The sequence below is a fragment of the Coregonus clupeaformis genome, unplaced genomic scaffold (genome assembly GCF_020615455.1).
Source record: "Coregonus clupeaformis isolate EN_2021a unplaced genomic scaffold, ASM2061545v1 scaf2494, whole genome shotgun sequence".
NCBI lineage: Eukaryota > Metazoa > Chordata > Actinopteri > Salmoniformes > Salmonidae > Coregonus > Coregonus clupeaformis.
In genome coordinates this window covers 21,019-39,920 of record NW_025535948.1, presented here as the reverse complement: position 1 = coordinate 39,920, position 18,902 = coordinate 21,019, and the positions used below count along the sequence as shown (strand labels likewise).

Below are 18,902 nucleotides of genomic sequence, written 5' to 3'. Positions count from 1 at the left end.
GTGTTAAATTAAATATAGTAGGTTGCAACTTTAAATATAGGTTTGTTAATAATCAAATATAACAGTTGGCATTTAATCATATATTTGGCTTCAACAAATGCAGTTGTTTTTTTTTTCAATTGAGAAAACCTAATTCATTTACTTGTAACTTGTTGAAGCAAATTTTTACAGGACAGACCACATAGGCACCAATGCTATTGGCAGTTTTATGGATGATTAGGCCCACATTTTACATCTCACATGTGGGCTATATTATAGGCCCATAGCCAGCCTAGACATATTTATCAAGTAGCCTATGGACCACAGCTACGTAGGGCAACTCTGAACACTGGATGTATTTAGTTAAATATTCATATTTATTTGATGTTGAGAATTTCATTTCATTTCATTATAAGCAGAACATCTCACATGGATCGGCACCACTGTCCTCCATATTTTGTCCTAGAGCGCTCCTGCCCTCTTATCCTCATCCTTCCAGCCCTGCACTTTTCCCTAGAATGGTATGCCCCGGCATGAGCCTATTGAGCCTGCTGATGCTATATGTCTCCTCCGTATGCCCTGGACGCTCACATTATTTTCGTCGGCACTCTGCAAAGCTTCGAATGTGGACTGGATGAAGATGTAGGATACTTCTCGAAGATTATGCTATACATAGATAGTATATGTTCTATAATGTAGACTAGTCACTGTATATTTTTGAATTAGGCTACAGTTGTCGTGTGTGTCTGGCTGCATTGGATTAACTGGACTAGCTAGAATCATCCGTCGCGCCCTAGTGCGCTTTGACTGTCTATCCTATTGATAGGGAGTGAGTATCAAAATGAGGGATGCTGAAGGATTCGGAGGAGTCGTTTTTGGGCAAGATGCGGACAGAATGGCTGGGGCAGTGCTTCGTAGGATGCTGAGGCTTTGCGATGGTGAGTTGCCGCCGACGATTCGCCGCTTTGTTCATCATAGGGACCATTCGAATGGACATTCCATGCCGCGGGCATCCCAGGCGGAACGGTTTTCCACTGGCCTAGCTACTCAACCGCTGAGATGACCGTTGGTTCACTATGGTTCCGGCGCTAATGTCAAATGAAAGATGTTGTGTTATTTAATCCTACGGAATGGTTGTTTACATCTAATTAATTAGGTCAGACCTATAGAAGTCCGACGGCACTATAGCATCAATGCCATCATTTCATTTCTGCCTTGTGAAGCTATATCCATGATGTCCACAAAGCGCAAGTGTGCAAAGATGCCATTCCAGTCAATAGTGCTGCTATCACAGGGTCTTTGTCAGTTACATTACAATACAAATGTGGTGTAGACGCTTTGGGTAGGCAACATAGCATAATCTATTATAAAGTGCAAACCAGGGAAATGCCACCGCCATACATCCACTCTAAATAGATGGGTAGCCTAAGCCTATGGAGGTGTATGTGAGTGACTTACTGGGTTTGAGCCCAGGTCGTCTGCGCACCTCAATGCTGTGGAATAGCCCACCGAGCTAAAGCCTAGGCTGTTAGCTCAGGGAACTAAATCTTTAGGTCTCACTGGTGTGTTGTGGAAAGAAAGCATCCAGTTCTCATTGAGTCACAGGGTAAACACATTCAAGATAATACTACCTGCTCTCTCGCCTAACAGACAGGATATCACTGTATGGCTGTCTGTGTGTTATTATTCTAGTGAGGCAGTCAATCTGTCAACCCCACAGCCTTCAGACCATGAGGGTTTCCTTAGCCTGTTGGTGGTGCACACAGGTTTGAATGATCCTAGAGGAAAAACAAACATACAACATCTTGAGCCTTGTTGACAACAATCTGGCATCTGTGTCTCTCTCTTTCCATATCTCTCTCTCTCTCTCTTTCTTCCGGTCTCTCTCTGTTCCTATCTCGCTCCATATTTCTCATGTTTAGTGTAGATTCTGTTTCCTAGTGTAAACATCTTCCTTCCAGAGAAATCGCAGGCTATGATAACACATTGACATGTTTTCTTTCTCACGCACACTGAAAGGTGTGTGTGTGTGTGTGTGTGTGAGTACATGTGTTTGTCAGTGGTGGAGATAAAGCAGCACATGTTGCCCATTGATTTCCATGTCAGCAGTGGAACAGCCATGCCCTGAAAACAACCATGCCCTGACACTGATCCAATTGGAACGCTGAACCACCCACCTTCCACTTCATTATCCTGACCTCTGACCTGTCCTGTTCCAACCCCTTCTCAGACCAGGCCAGGCAGCGCCAGTCAATGTCAATAGACCTACATACAGTGAGGGGAAAAAAGTATTTGATCCCCTGCTGATTTTGTACATTTGCCCACTGACAAAGAAATGATCAGTCTATAATTTTAATGGTAGGTTTATTTGAACAGTGAGAGACAGAATAACAACAAAATAATCCAGAAAAACGGATGTCAAAAATGTTATAAATTAATTTGCATTTTAATAAGGGAAATAAGTATTTGACCCCTCTGCAAAACATGACTTAGTACTTGGTGGCAAAACCCTTGTTGGCAATCACAGAGGTCGGACGTTTATTGTAGTTGGCCACCAGGTTTGCACACATCTCAGGAGGGATTTTGTCCCACTCCTCTTTGCAGATCTTCTCCAAGTCATTAAGGTTTCGAGGCTAACGTTTGGCAACTCGAACCTTCAGCTCCCCTCCACAGATTTTCTATGGGATTAAGGTCTGGAGACTGGCTAGGCCACTCCAGGACCTTAATGTGCTTCTTCTTGAGCCACTCCTTTGATGCCTTGGCCGTGTGTTTTGGGTCATTGTCATGCTGGAATACCCATCCACGACCCATTTTCAATGCCCTGGCTGAGGGAAGGAGGTTCTCACCCAAGATTTGACGGTACATGGCCCCGTCCATCGTCCCTTTGATGCGGTGAAGTTGTCCTGTCTCCTTAGCAGAAAAACAACCCCAAAGCATAATGTTTCCACCTCCGTGTTTGATGGCGGGGATGGTGTTCTTGGGGTCATAGGCAGCATTCCTCCTCCTCCAAACACGGCGAGTTGAGTTGATGCCAAAGAGCTCCATTTTGGTCTCATCTGACCACAACACTTTCACCCAGTTCTCCTCTGAATCATTCAGATGTTCATTGGCAAACTTCAGATGGGCATGTATATGTGCTTCATTGAACAGGGGGACCTTGCGGGCGCTGCATGATTTCAGTCCTTCACGGCGTAGAGTGTTACCAATTGTTTTCTTGGTGACTATGGTCCCAGCTGCCTTGAGATCATTGACAAGATCCTCCCGTGTAGTTCTGGGCTGATTCCTCACCGTTATCATGATCATTGCAACTCCACGAGGTGAGATCTTGCATGGAGCCCCAGGCCGAGGGAGATTGACAGTTCTTTTGTGTTTCTTCCATTTGCGAATAATCACACCAACTGTTTTCACCTTCTCACCAAGCTGCTTGGCGATGGTCTTGTAGCTCATTCCAGCCTTGTGTAGGCCTACAATCTTGTCCCTGACATCCTTGGAGAGCTCTTTGGTCTTGGCCATGGTGCAGAGTTTGGAATCTGATTGATTGATTGCTTCTGTGGACAGGTGTCTTTTATACAGGTAACAAACTGAGATTAGGAGCACTCCCTTTAAGAGTGTGCTCCTAATCTCAGCTCGTTACCTGTATAAAAGACACCTGGGAGCCAGAAATCTTTCTGATTGAGAGGGGGTCAAATACTTATTTCCCTCATTAAAATGCAAATCAATTTATAACATTTTTGACATGAGTTTTTCTGGATTTTTTTGTTGTTATTCTGTCTCTCACTGTTCAAATAAACCAACCATTAAAATTATAGACTGATCATTTCTTTGTCAGTGGGCAAACGTACAAAATCAGCAGGGGATCAAATACTTTTTTCCCTCGCTGTAGGAACAAGACACTGGCTGAGTGACCATCTAATTTGCTCTGTCTATCTGTCCTCATCATGACCCATTATTGGCAACATAACTGTCATGTGTTGTCATATCGACCAATGGAAGCATTGTTCTTTTAACAGCAAAAACAAGTCTAATTGAATTGATTTATTCCATGTATTCCAATCACTGTGTTGACTGAATTGCATGATAGCTCCATTGATGAGGGAGTTCATGAAGACTATTGATTGATTCATGACAGAGGTCGTTGCTGTGCTGTTATTTGACAGGGCCAGTTTAGAGGTCGGGTCATGGACGGGGTCAAATGAGCGTGCAGCCTGGATTAAGGAACTGAAAAGCAAAAGTCCTTCCTCGACATGCACACACACAGGAATGTCGTATTGCTTATCAGACAGGTGTTTTGTTGTACATTCTGAAATCCTATGTCTATTTATGTGTGACCTTCTTTTTTTTTTACACAGATTTATGGAGATTAAGGAATTCATTTTAATTATGGAGATGATCGTAACTATGATGCTTTGATCCCTTTGATTATGATGATTGTTAAACAGTTATGTGTCTAATCCCATGTCCTGTTGAGCTGCTTAGATATTTTTAGATTATGTTGCGTTAAATGAAATAACTTAATTCAGAGAGGGAGAGAGAGAGAGATGTTTTTATTGCCTGCTGTGTGTGGTTGAATGATGGCTAAGTGTAATGGCTGCCAGTAGTTTAAGTGCATGACTTCCGCTCATTCGCTTTCCATCATTGCCTCTGAATTCGAGGAACAAATCATTCATTCAATCAATCATTAATTCATTCATTCATCCATTTCAATCATTGCGACTAAAAGAAAAGAGACAAGGAAAGGAAACACCCATTTGAGAGTATAGAGAGATGAGGAAGAGGTGAGGTGAATCATTATGCAGCAAGATACAGTTCCTGAATGATAAGGAGTGGGATGTTTTTGGATACTATCCAATTCCTTCCTCAGGGTATACAGGGAGAGAGTGTGTAGGGTTTCAGTGAGGGGGAGGATTGGGAACACTGAGGGACCTATACTGCAGTAGCATCTTAAAGACGGTGTGGAGACGGAGCCTTTGTTGTACAACTATCCCAGTTATGTAACAATGACAACGCTAAGTAAAGACTAATAACAGCGTTTACACTCAAAGGAGCGGGGACATGGAGGAAGAAGGGAAGAGAGAATGTGGAGAAGTGATAGAGAAGGAGAGCGATGGGGAATGTGATGTATGAAGGAATGATAGCAGAAGACGCAACATAAAAGTTGTGGGATACAGAGAGAGATGGAGAGAGAGAGAATAAGGGAAAGGGAGGTGAAGTGAGGAGAGGTGAAGCGTGTTTGCATGAGGGGTGGGAATGAGATGGATTGTAATAGCATTAATCCAGTCCTCTGCTGTCCTTCCCCCTGGCTACAGATACAGATAGCAGGGCCCAATCTCATTATCCGTCTATGTGCAGAACACACACACACACACACACACACACACCAAGATTAACACCAGATCAGACCGACACAGACTGGGACTAACTCAATCATAAGTATGAGAGCATAAATATTAATAAGCTGAATTTAGTTTTACAACTGCCTAAGGTCTAGCCATTGTTTCTGGACCTCAATCATTTGTCCTAGTGAATAATTACAGGTGAATTGATGCAATTAGATTAGAAGAGTCAGTAGAGAGAGACTCTTTGTATGTGTATAATAAACCACTGCAAGTCACCTCTAGGTCCACACACAGAAAGAATTCAACTCCCTTAGATTCCCACTAGACTGCCTGGGTCTCTTTGAGAGATGCGTAAAGTGGTCTGTTCAGTTCATTAACGACTCCAAAGGAACTCCATCCCAGAGAGAGTGTATGAGCTGCAGCCTCAGCAGTCTGCTGATGAAAACAATTGGTAGCATTCATGGCCATGTCCGCTGACACACAAAGCTCTCATAGATAAACCCATCTCTCTCTCTCTGCCCCCGGATCCACCCCACCATCACCACCACCCCTTTATGGGCAGAATGAAGAGATTTCTAGTCCATCCATGCAGGCAGCATTTACTGAAGTAGGATCATTTTATTTGCCCATAATGTGCCACCTTTGGGCCACCCACTGTCTAACCAGGTGATCCCCAGGCCAGACAACACATCCTCGTCTGCCCAGGTCCACACCACTCTGCCTGGGCCTAGCATCACAACCAGAACCAGAAGGGGTAGAGGACAAATAATATGCCAACAACGTGCCTGAAGCAGCCACGTCTAACACCATGTCTCCTCTATCTGTTTGGTAGGATTTGACATTTAGTTAAATCACTATCTATTGTCTCCTCAAGGGTTTCTCATGGTCCCTATGGTGCCCCAATGGTGTTGACATACCCTCTCTATGGTGTTGACATACACACCAATGATCTGCCTGCCACCACAGCTGTCCTAGTTACCACGGTGACACAGCCTGTCACGTTTCCACAGCGACCACTGTCAGTCAGACATCAGTGATAGATATTGATCGACATTAGGCAGCTTTAGAGGTTCAGGGTTGAAATGAACAGCTATATTGATTGATAACTGTCACTGTTATCGCGCCAAACCCTTGTGTGCATGCCACAAGCTATAGCTCTTCATTGGCAAGTGGCTCTGATAGGACTGTGTGATCTAAGTCTGTGACCATGTGAGCGTTGTCTGTTACACATGCCTCATGGAACTCTCACAGTAGTTCATTGGCCTTCCTGGAGTTACGTGGGTGTCATACTTTCATCCTAGCCTGGCTGGTCCCAGATCTGTTTGTGCTCTTGCAAACCTGTTTGGCATAACAATTCCATAAGGAGTTGGCAAGAGAGCAGAAACAGACTGGCACCCAGGCTACGTTCATCCCAAAACATTCTACATAACCTTGGTCTACTGCATCTTAGTAGGCCCTATTTGATTATTTTGGTTATGCCCTTGAAATTCAATTGGGGAGAGAACAAGAGATAAGACTGGCGAAACCCAAAGATATCTGCAGAGAGAGAGAGAGAGAGAGAGAGAGAGAGAGAGAGAGACAGAGAGAGAGAGATACAGAGAGAGAGAGAGAGAGAGAGAGAGAGAGAGAGAGAGAGAGAGAGAGAGAGAGAGAGAGAGAGAGAGAGAGAGAGAGAGAGAGAGAGAGAGAGAGAGAGAGAGAGAGAGAGAGAGAGAGAGAGAGAGAGAGAGAGAGAGAGAAAGAGCGAGAATATATGCAATCTTGCTTGATCAGACTACTGATGTCTGTATTATGAAGTTGATGAAGAAGGAGATAAGAAGCTAACAAGCAAAGCGACTGGCAACACAGCCACCATTTTGTATCTGTGTGATTGGACATAAAAATATAATTACACCCAATAGAATAAATTGAACTAGAAAAGGTATATTTCCTAAAGAAAGTGTGTGTGTTTGCTTCATTGTATTTTTAGAAAAGCACACTAATTGATTTTATTTCTATTGGATTGCATTATATCCATAGACAGTCCTCCTAGCTCCAAAACAGTGAGCGAACATCTGGGGAACCCAATGAAGACATTTAGGAGCAGCGACAGACCTGAAGCCCACACCAGCAGTAACACAGTGAGAAAACATCTGATGAAGTCTATAAAGACATTTAGGAGCAGCGACAGACTAAAGCCCGCAGCAACAGCAACACAGTGAGAAAACATCTGATGAAGTCTATAAAGACATTTAGCAGCAGCGACAGACTAAAGCCCGCAGCAACACAGTAACATAGTGAGCAATGCATTATGAAGTGGTTATGTAAGCAAACACTGGGGAATGGGGAGCCCATTGGCAGATCTGGCCTTCTAGATGTATTTTTCTTTCTTTTACTTGTTCTCCATTTTCACTCTTATTCAACCTTTCTTTTCTTTCTTCTGTGTAGTCTCAGGTCTCATTCATGTAATTCACTTCCTGCTCTCACCCCATGTTCTTCTTCAACATATCGCTTTGAGATTGGGAAATGCGACAAAGGTATGCTGTCAGATACGTCTTTCATAGTTCCAAGAGTGTATGCGTAGTCGTACATATGAGAGTTATGCTATATGGTTGGCATTGGAAGCCAAGCCCGTGCTGGGTATCACACGTGTTATAGCTATTGCTTATGCCCACTCACTACCGTGGGATGATCATACAAGGTGACATCCCTGCACATGTTCTCTGGTGTTCTTGTCACGACACTGTGCCATTGTGACACAGAGAAGGAGAGAGAGAGAGAGAGAGAGAGAGAGAGAGAGAGAGAGAGTTGGGAGACAGAGAGAGAGAGAGAGAGAGAGAGAGAGAGAGAGTTGGGAGACAGAGAGAGAGAGAGAGAGGAGTTGGGAGACAGACAGAGAGAGAGAGAGAGAGATATGAGTTGGGAGACAGAGAGAGAGAGAGAGGAGTTGGGAGACAGAGAGAGAGAGAGAGAGGAGTTGGGAGACAGAGAGAGAGAGAGAGAGAGAGAGAGAGGAGTTGGGAGACAGAGAGACTGTCATCTGTAGTGACACATTTGTTTGTACTGAGAAGAAGACTGAGATGACTAAATAGGTTAGTGCAATCTGCTAATGGAGTAATGTAGGCAGCCACACACACACACACACACATATCCCTCTCCCCCCAACACACACAAACCCCCCTCTCTCCCTCACACACACACTCATACACCAAGGTACATACTGTCCTTAAACATATATCAAAGGTCTCTGTGGAGCCGTAGGAGGATGACTATAATATTATGTCTGCATCCCAAATGGCACTCTATTCCCTGTTTAGTGCACTGGGCTCAGGTCAAAAGTAGTGCACTATATAGGGAATAGAGTGCCCTTTGGGATGCAGCCAATGTCCTGCTGGTTGTGTGTGTGGAGACTGGAGCGGGTCCAGTTCCTATACGCTGGGTTGTGGGTAGTCACCAGTCAGCATGGTTACATCTTTGGTTTCATCATCTCCAGACTGCACTGCCAGGCTGTAGCACGACAACAGCTTGCAGGAAGGCTTGAGTGGGCTGTGCGGGGGGGTCCTGGCTGTGTGTGTCAGCGTATCTCCAGTCATTCACTGGGCTACTTATTTGGTACACGCTTTGGCTTGGCGTCAGTCACGACGACTGTGACGCAGACGCAGAAATAGTCACTCACATACACTATTCAGTACTGATCATAGTTGTATCTAATGAGACTGAAGTAAGACATTGATGTAATAATTCTTACCCACATTCTTAGTCAGCTATCCTCTTGAAGGCTTTGATGACATTTATACAGAAGCACTGACACTTCAGTCATAAACATGGTCAGTCACTACACTCTGGTGCCACATAACTAGGATATGTCAGCATAGAGCAGCTCTCTCAGAGAGTACAGTATAGATTGGTCCTGTTAGTGAATGAGGCTCATGACTTATGAGCATTGTAGACACACACACGCACACGCGCGCGCACACACACACACACACACACACACACACACATACAGTCAAACATATTCATCTCCATGTTGCTGAGGCGCTCAGCTAGATTATCTGGGGCTGACTAAAGCCATGGCTTCATGTCCCTCCTAGCCCCTCTCCCCTCTTTCCATTTGATTCCCCACACCACTAGAATCAATCAGAAATGGCAGGGCTATTGTACTGAGAGATACTACCTCTTTCACTGTCATCCCTCTGTACACAAACACACCCAGCTGCACCGCTCCCTCTGGTCAAACCCTCTCTCTCTCTCTATTTATATATTTCTCTCTCTCTCTCTCTCTCTATTTATATATTTATCTCTCTCTCTATTTCTCTCTATTCAATGGGCTTTATTGACATGGAAAGCCAGTATAAGGGTTAGCTCTCAGGCTAGAATGAAAGGCGGCTGGTGCGTGGGAGAGAAGACTACCTGTAGAGTTCAAAAGGTACTCGCACTCAAAACCATGAAAAGGAATAACCCAAGGAGGCCGAGATGCAAAAATAATATCATTATTTTAATCCATGCTTGAAAGAATACTAAAAGTGAAAGGTGCCATATAAACAAATAATGAGAAAGGAACAGAGCATCAGTGCTATACAAACAAATGAAGAAGATATGTACTTAAGGAGACACACCTGCGTGTGCAACAGGTGCAAGCAGATAGTTGATTAGGAGACTGGCGAATCAGGAGTCAATGCGTTGCACTTTCACTTTTTGTATTCTTTCGATCATGAATTATATTCTTTGCATCTCAACCTCCTTGGGATATTCCTTTTCATGGTTTTGAGTGCGACTTTTGGACTCTACTTTATTGGCATGGGAAACGTTTTGCATTGCCAAAGCAAGTGAAATACATAATAAACAAAAGTATAAACAATCAGAAATTAACAGTAAACATTACACTCACAAAAGTTTCAAAAGAATAGAGACATTTAAATGTTAGATTACTGGTTATATTTCTCTCTCTCTCTTTTCACTCTCTCAATTCAGTTCAGTATACTTTATTGACATGGAAAGTAAACACTTCCATTGTCAAAGTAAACATAGTGACGATGCTCAGAGAAAGGAATGTACTAGACTGTTTGTAATTAAGCAACAATAATGATAGTGATACTCATATTAACAGCAATTTCAACACATAATAATAAAGAATACGCTAACATGAATAATCACATTATACTTCTTACTGGCTGTCCCTGGGGTTGTGGCAGGAGGCCACACATTTGCCTGCTGAAGCACAGCATTTTGGTTTTTCACCAAGTATGTATTTAAGTTTGTCTTCCTCATTTAGGTTTTCAAATTCTTCATACTGTTTTATAATTGTTCTCTCTCTCTCTCATCTTACTGTTTTATAATTGTTCTCTCTCTCTCTCTCTCTCTCTCTCTCTCTCTCTCTCTCTCTCTCTCATCCTTTAGCCCTGTAGCCTCCAACTACACAGGCCACTCCAGGCTAAGGAGATCAAAAAGTAATTAAATCGCTCAATGAAAGGCTTTCAACTGTAAGCTTTCCGAATGCATCATTGTCGATACCTACCGTATGATCTGAATGTTACTGCCACGTGTATGTGTGGTTATGTATATCTGTGTAAATGAGCGTGTTCAGCAGTTTATGTGTTTTGTCTAATTAGATTGCAATCCTGTTATGATGGCGTGCCTACAAAGAACACTAAGAATCTCTGGTAAGATGATCAGAAAACAGTCAGGTTGACATTTATTGTCATGAGCTTTGTCCTAGAGGCTGACCTGAACAATGTCCCCTTAGTTAGGCCAGCTGCAAAGTCAAAATTGGCTACAGTATATAGTAAAAATGTATGAAAAACTAAAATGAGCTTTTTTGGTCTTAATTTAAGATTAGGGTTAGCAATGTGGTTAGGGATAAGGTTAGGGTTAGGTTTAAAATCAGATTTCATAACTTTGTGGCTGTGCCAGCTAGTGACCACTCTGCAGAGCTGCCTCCAGAACAAGATTCATTATGAAAAACGCTTCAGAAAATAGTGGAATAAGAGTAACAAATGAATCAAAATGTATTTATATAGTGCCTTTTGAACATTCATTCAAGAGTAGAAGTGGGAGGCAAGAGGCAGGTACAGTATAATGGTGTAAACATGCCTTTTTTTCACATTTACAAAGCCCACAGTCCCTTCAGTAAAGTCTCTAATTTGTCCCAACCATTGTCAACACCAGCAGACACCATATAAAGGGGGGTCACAGCAGCTATATTAATGCTGTCTGTTAACATATGGCTGAGTAGATTTGAGCATCTGTCAGATGAGAAGATGTCAGCAAGTACAGCTGTCTGCCCCACTGGCTGAGAGGAAGTCATAGACAGTACACACACACACACAGAGAGAGATGGTCACACACACAGGCCCGTTGGGGATTATTACAGCTGGATGTCTGCTAGACTAGAACATGATGCTGCAGGGCAGCGGACAGACTCCACCCATCTCACATGATAGGCTACTACTCTACACAGCACCATGGTATCATCCACACCACACTGCCCCCTATCATATGCTATTCTTAGAGTTTGTCCTGAACCTGTGACCTGACCAGGAAAAACGCCAGTTACTAGATTGATTCTGTTCTATAAAGATATGATATGATGTGGAAAGCCATTCAATGAGTGTGTTTGCAGTTTGCACCCTGTCCAGATAATCACCATATGGAGCTTAAATGGCTAGGACTAAATGTAGGATCTAATGCTATTCCACTAGTACACACTTTCACACCAGACTCTAGTGTTGGCATTTTATCTCACACCACTTTTTTCTCCCTCTCTGTCCTTGGATCTGCCTGCTCACACACCGTAAAGACCAAATCACACGATAAGCTTTTTTTTTTACGTGCGTGCTCAAGCTGGAATGAGAATGCATGGGAGTGAATGAGAGAGAACAGACGAGGCACGTGCATCAACGGCGTCAGAGCGCGTCAAATTAGAAAGCAAGTGTATTTTTCTCGCGTCCACGCAGAGCAGTGTTGGTACAATTAGCTGATAAATTGTCAGAACATATTCTGTTTGTGCATTGTTTATCAATATCAGTGAATTAGACTGCATATTTGAAAACAATTGCAGCCTGTCTGTGTTGATTTCGATCATAGCTTGGCATATAACCTAGGCAGGTTACGACTGGAAAACTAGAGGAACTCGGATTTCAAGAGAGAATACTGTTGTGTAGAAAAACGACACTTAGCTAGTTCTTTATAAACGTCTCGGGTTTATAAGCTACAACTCTACTCACGTTCGTGATCTAGCATAACAACTGTTTTGCCCAGGTATGGTGGCTTCCGTAGGACATATAAATTGAGTCACAACAATAACACACAGGGGCTAGCCTACATAGCGAACATAATTAAATGCAACTATTTATTATGGATTGTCATAATGACAATTACTTTATCATACGCTACGCAGTGTATGTGAATTAACGCTCGCTACTCTCGCACACCAATTTCACGCCGTTGACGGACATCTCCCCGTGTGATTTGGGCTCACACAGTCACACGCACTCTAGTCTTTTGTCACAACTAGATGAATGTGAGGCAAAAGAAACCAGCAAGGCCACTGTGCGTGTGTGTCTGTATCTATCTTAAGTCATTGTTTACATCTGACATGAGGGGGGACTTGCCAAAGGGAGAGCGCTAGTCTGTGAACTGGTAGAGGAAGGAGAGAGAGAGTGAGAGATACTAACCGACAGAGAGGAACAGCCAGACGGGCACTGATTGGCTCTCTGACTGTTGCTATGGTGGTTTAGGCAGCTCTCCCATTGGTCAGACATGCAACTTGGACCAGGACATGCTCGGAATCCAAACATCCTACCATTGTCATGACAACAGACAGGAAGTGGGAAGTTGTTATTGTATAAGAATGCCAAGCTGTTTTTCAACTGAACTGTGTTTTTCAACAGATGATCTCTTTGTGAACATTGAAACTCTCTATTCTAACCCTGGATCTGCTTCTAGAACAGCTTACTGGCGCTCCATTCCGCTCTCGGGTGTTCAGCAGAGATGGAGTAATCCGCACGGAAAGATGATTATTATTATAACATGTTTGGATGAGAGGAGAGCAGCTAGGGGCTGGATGTGACTTATGGGTTTGGAAGGATTTAGTCAGCGTCAGAAGAAGACAGAGATAGCCTATTCTCCCTTGTCCACTTCCATCTTAAATAGCAACGCTACTAGACATGTTTCTTAATGTAATAACGTAATAGCTAATCATGTAGTCTACACACCTACTCCATACATAGAGTCCTGTCCAATCCTGTTATAGCGCAGTACATGTTGGCGTAGTGCAAAGCAAAGGCCTCCAACCCAATTCTATTTTTAATCCATACCTCAGGGAGGATTTCATAAATCCCAGTTGATACTGTAGAATCAGCCAGGGATCCATTGATGTTTCACTACGTTCTCCCCAGAGCTCGCCCCTTGCTCCTCTTATTCCATCCTTAGAGGACGGTAGAGGCTGTATCCCACAGAGACCTATTGCAGCTTCAGTTAATTTATATCAATGTGTTTACTTTCCCTCAGTCAACCTCTCCCTTCAGGTGTATGGTACATCACTTCAGACACATAGCTTCATGCTGGGCCATTGATCAGGCCTGACACTGGCACTGAGCCACATAGAGAAACACACACACACACACACACATACACACACACACACCCTGGCTTTCTGGTTGATGCATATTCAGAGGCCTTGGTAAATGCTGACATGCTAATACTGTCTACCCAAGCAGCACCTTCACTTCTATGATGTTAAATGGTGTGAAACCTGTTTGCTGTAACTCCATAGCTGTCAGAGCCACACCTTCTGGAAGAGAAATAATGAAACCTGCCATGGGAAAGGGAGAGAGGAGGACACGGAAGGAGAGAGAAAGGGGAGGAGAGGGAGAGAGGAAAGGAAGGAAGGAAGGAGAGAGAGCGAGAGAGAGAGACGCAAGAAGGGGTGGGGTGACATTCAGGTGAGGTGTGGGTGAGCGATAGCAAGGCGTCGGGGAGGTGAAGTGATGCATGCTGGGAACAATATGGAGCTCATAAATATCTCACCAGCAACAGCTCCAGTGAGAGTCAAACTAGCTCCCTAACACACACACTGGGCTCCTTATGTAACCCAACATCTGACCCAGAAACCTCCCTCGCACGGAAGACTGGAGAGACAGAGAGACGGGGAGAGAGAGAACAAAGGAGGAAGGGTGGGAATGAGGGGAACGATGTCGGTGGGTGAGAGCTTTGGTGAAGCATATGTCAGTGTCTTTGTGTGGGAGAGAGTCAGTCACTGTTCAAATAGAAGAACACATCTGTAGAACAATCAGACTGTGTCTCTGATGTTTGTTCCAACGTGTTGAGAGATGATATTCATACTTAAATGCCTGATCCAAACATGAGGGAGTCTGTCTGTTCTCTGTAACTCTTGATCACTGCTCTACTTACACACCTGTGTGTGTGTGGAGGTTTTTGCAGCAACTATAGTAAATGCATACATGTCTAACATTTTCCTTATCTCTCTCTCTCTCTCTCTCTCTCTCTCTCTCTCTCTCTCTCTTTACAGGTGGATTCTTGTGGATGGGAAGTGCTCCCTAATCTTCCCTGCCCTACTCCTCCCTCTCCTGAAAACTCCAATCCCTCCATCTCTCATTCTCACTTTCTCCATCACTCCATCACTCTCTGGTCGCCATGACGTCCACGCTACAAACGCTGGTGCTCAAGCTGGCCCCGCCCCTCAGGACCTAAACCCTGAGCGATTGGACGGCTGTGACGAGACGGGCCGGGCGCTACAAAGTGGTTCCCTCCGTCGTGTGCTCCATGTGTTGCCTCTTCGGCATCATCTACTGCTTCTTCGGTGAGTCACAGGTGCAAAAGGGATTCTTTGTAGAAGTAGAATGGTCATAGCTCCTCCTCTTTTGACACACTAAGTGGTATTTTATTATTCTCAGTAGTAATGTTCATCAGTCACATCTGCAGAACCTCTCTGACACTATGATAAATAGTGATTACAAGTGAAGCACAGTGATGAGATTATGTAAGCAACACTGAGCTGATATTCTGGAGAATTTAGCCGCTCCGAGGGTATGCATAGGGTAATCATCTCACCTCTCTCTCTCTCTCTCTCTCGTCTCTCTCTCTCTCTGTCTCTCTCTCTCTCTCTCTCGCTCTCTCTCTCTCTCTCTCGCTCTCCTTCTCTCTCTCTCTCCCTCATCTCTCCTTTCTCTCTCGCTCTCAGATTCAAATTTGTCTCTCTCCTTCTCAATCCAATTTAATTTAATCAACTATTGACTTGGTACATTTATGTACATTGCCAAGGTAAACATATAACAGAGATGGTCAAACAAGACAATCTCAAGACCGCATAATTAAATAGAACACAATATAGTGGATCTCTATGCTCAAGACAAACTCCCTGTCTTTCTGCTCCTCAGGGTACCGTTGTTTCAAGGCGGTGATGTTCCTGACGGGCCTGATGTTTGGCTCCATCGTCATCTTCATGTTGTGTTATAAGGGAGCGCGTCCTGGACACCCAGCTCAGTGTGGAGGCCTCGGTGGGCATCGGCCTAGGCATCGGCACCCCTCTGCGGCCTGGTCACCATGCTGGTTCGCTCCGTGGGTCTCTTCATGGTGGGTCTCCTCCTGGGCCTCTTGGTGGCCGTGGCTACCCTGGTGGGCATGGAAGAGCTGTCGAACAGCCCCCGAGGTCGGTCTGGGTCCCCCTGGGGGTGCTGCTCGGCCTGGGCATGCTGTTTGCCGTTCTCACCCTCCAATGGCAGCGTTCTTCACCACCATGTCCACGGCCGTGTTCGGGCGGCGGTAATCACGGTGGCGCTGGACTACTTTGTGGAGCTGTTTGCCCTGGTGCTGTATATGTATGAGAGGGTGGCGGCGCCCAGAGGGAGGCCCGTCTGCTGGATCACCTGGGTGGTGCTGGGGGTGTGGCCTGCCCTGACGCTCCTGGGGGTGTTGATACAGTGGAAGGTGACGGCAGAGGGATACTCCCACACCAAGGGTGAGTCTGAGATCTGGGGCTGGAGGGGTTACACTGACGTCAATGCTGATGGTTGTGGACCACAGGAGGTTGGTGGCACCTTATTGGGAAGGACGGGCTCATGGTAATGACTGGAGCGGAATAGGTGGAGAGAGAGAGAGAGAGAGAGAGAGAGAGAGAGAGAGAGAGAGAGAGAGAGAGAGAGAGAGGAGAGGGGGGGGGGGGGGGGGGGGGAGAGAGAGAGGGGGGGGGGGGGGGGAGAGAGAGAGAGAGAGAGAGAGAGAGAGAGAGAGAGAGAGAGAGAGAGGAGAGAGAGAGAGAGAGAGAGAGAAAAAAAAAAAAAAGTAAACAAGAAAGGGAGGGGTGATAGAAGGTGAACAAAGATGAGAAATAAAGAGAGAGAGGGGGAGAGACAAAGAGCAGGTAGCTTCAGGGGAAGAGAGAGAGAGAGAGAGAAGCAGATTATTGCTGGGTGAACTCCCTGGCTACCAGATGGTGCCTGGCTCTGCTTGTCTAGTCTAAATAAAAAGATGAACACAATCAGAACACAATTCATGTGGAGCAGGGCAACTGTCAAAGGGCTTGTTGGGTCGTTCTTGTGTGCGTGTTTTAAAACATCTGTTGCTAGCTGCACAATGTCCTTGCGTGTGTGTACGTGCATGCGTGTTTTTTGAGTGTGTGTATGTGTGTGTATATCTGAACCCCTTCTTCCATCTCCCTCTCTCAGTGATAATCAGTCGTCAGCAGCGGCAGGTCCAGCTGATGCGTATCCGTCAAAAGGAGGAGCGGAGGGATCGCAGCAGGAAGAAGAAGAAGAATAAGCAACAGAGAGACTCCACCCACAGCTCTCACCCTCCCAAACCCCTGCACCCCGAACCCGCCTATCGCAGGAAACCCAACCCTATACGACGCTTTGACGGGGATGTCCTATCACCTGTGAGTGTCCTCCCTGTCTCTCTCTCTCTCTCTCGTTGTCTTTCGCTCTCTCTGTCCATTCTCCTCATCTCTTCTTCCTCAGTGTCTCTAGTCTTTTAGCATTCATCACATTTTCTGTCTCTCTTTTCCTCTCTCTCGCTCCCTCTCTCTCTCACTTTATCTCTCTCATCACTGATCTAACATGCAATATTAATCTCTCTCTCTCTCTCTCTCTTCCAGAGTTACATCCAGAGTTTCCGGGACAGGCAGGTGGAGGCCAGGCCGTATCCTGGAGGGGGCAGACTGATGGGGGGAGGAGGGGCTCACACCGATGTGGACTATGACTGCGGCTCCACCACGCCCCTCACTGCAGCTGCAGGCCCCTTACTACAAGTCTGAACACTCCCCCAACCACTGGTCCGACCACACCCCCAATGACCTGTACAGCAGTATGGATCTGGCAGCCACATCACACCCCAAAAGGTGTGACCACACCCACAACCCACCTGTGCTGCAGTATGGATCCAACCACACCCCCTAAACGGTGTGACCACACCCCCAAAGGCCTGTATTGCAGTATAGGTCTGACTGACCACTCCCCACCACGATGCTGGAGCCAATCAGAGTATGTGAATAGTAGAGGCCTGAACTTCTCTGTTTCACACACACACACACACACACACACACACACACACACACACACACACACCAGCCACATGCATGAAAATACTGTACTGTACACACATCCACAAACACTGCAGTGGAACTGGATCTGGAGAAAAGAGAGAGAAATACAGGGCCTCTAACTGGATGGATGACCGTTACCTGAGGCTTCTCTCCCTCCATCCAGCCTCCAGCCAGTCTTCATCAGGACACAGTTTAAAGAAGCATGGCTCAGGTTTCAAATGCGGCATCGTGTTACCATGGAGACCGGAATACAATCCTCTCTTCAGGATTTTTTAAGATTCAACTTAAAGTGTGTCTTCTACTCAGTCTTAATTCTTCAAATCGTTCTCTGTCGTCAACAGACAGTTCCTTTGTACTGCATTTATACGTTTCCATCCTATGGAGTTGGGACTTTCTGATGAGAACTGAATAGTAACAGACCCCTGCTCTGTGCCATGCCAGCCCAACAACAGATCACCTCCTGGGAAGAAGAATATGTGTCTTTTTAAGAGGAAGCATTATGCATTCTTGGTGCTGGACGATATCCTTCTTTGGAAAGCAGTTTGAACTTCCTCTTCTTTAAATCTGAAGTTGGAAGATCCGGTGGATTTATGGGTGCCTTGTGATTGCCCTTACTTGGACTGTACCATTCAGCAGTGGGATAGGGATTTTTGGCAGATCTCTGCATTGGTCACTGACTGAGAGACGTGAGAGACTATATGATAACATGATATATTATTATAGTGACAGACAACAACGTTTTTGCAATAGGAATGAGGGTAGACGTATGTCTAGCAGAGGAACAAGAGTGAACCAATCAGGGAGCAAGCAAGGAAACAGTGGATGGTGATTGGTCTAACCTGCCCTGGGCTCTACCAAAAGGAACACTACAGGAAGTCAGCCCAGGGTCATTAAGAGGTCAATACAGAGTTAAAAACAGAAAGGGAGTCAGAATAAACGATAGACCATTTCAAGAGAGTATTGACCACTCCCCATCCACTCTACAGAGAGGGACCGTTCCGGTCACAGAAAATAGCCTAACAAAGAACCCCTACATAATGTGCATT

At 45.1% G+C, this 18,902-nt stretch overlaps 1 pseudogene; it reads left to right on the top strand.

The window, feature by feature from the left end:
- The first annotated feature begins 521 nt into the window (after nt 1-521).
- LOC123488767 lies at nt 522-17,639 on the top strand (annotated as a pseudogene).
- Nucleotides 17,640-18,902: the final 1,263 nt, after the last annotated feature.